This window comes from Penaeus monodon, chromosome 24, assembly GCF_015228065.2.
Source record: "Penaeus monodon isolate SGIC_2016 chromosome 24, NSTDA_Pmon_1, whole genome shotgun sequence".
NCBI lineage: Eukaryota > Metazoa > Arthropoda > Malacostraca > Decapoda > Penaeidae > Penaeus > Penaeus monodon.
The window spans coordinates 34,972,658-34,973,174 of record NC_051409.1 but is presented as its reverse complement, the minus strand read 5'-3'; the positions used below and the strand labels follow the sequence as shown (position 1 = coordinate 34,973,174).

The 517-nt window shown below is 31.3% G+C and overlaps 1 protein-coding gene across 1 annotated transcript in view; it reads left to right on the top strand.

The window, feature by feature from the left end:
• Positions 1-517, top strand: part of LOC119588739 (trithorax group protein osa-like) — a gene marked incomplete at its 5' end in the record, with an annotated part of 6,162 nt that extends 5,645 nt beyond the window's left edge. The window contains 1 exon segment of the mRNA XM_037937380.1: positions 1-517.

Sequence of the window (517 nt, the reverse complement as noted above, 5' to 3'; positions counted from 1 at the left end):
ATACAGTAATAGTTTCAGCAGGGATGTGGATGGTTGTACTGTGAGTATATTATAGAAAGGGTGGGTTAATGTGAATAATTAATGTTATTTTGGGGTGGGTTGTTGTGGGTCATTTTTGGGTGGAATGGTTGTAATAAATGTTGGTTGTATGTATGGTCTTTGTTATCTACAAGAGTATATATTGTTAGATGTTTCATTGGTTACATAAACTAACCAGTTTGTAAGTCTGTACTGTAATTTTTTTAGGGAAAGCCAGACTATTGTATACATAATGTAATGTATAGATTTGTTTATTATTTTTTCCATTTTTTAGAGTTAACTTCAGTGAACAAAGGAATATTCGTCATACAAATACTTTTACAATAGAGTTTTTAAAGCATTTTTTGCCATTTTCATCTGTATGTTGTTAAGAGATTGTAAATGTTTGCATCATTAAGGTTTTTTAATGTAGCAGTTTACAGACCGTGCTGACATAATTTCACAGTTTACCAGGAGTTTACCTGTAGCTCAATACTGG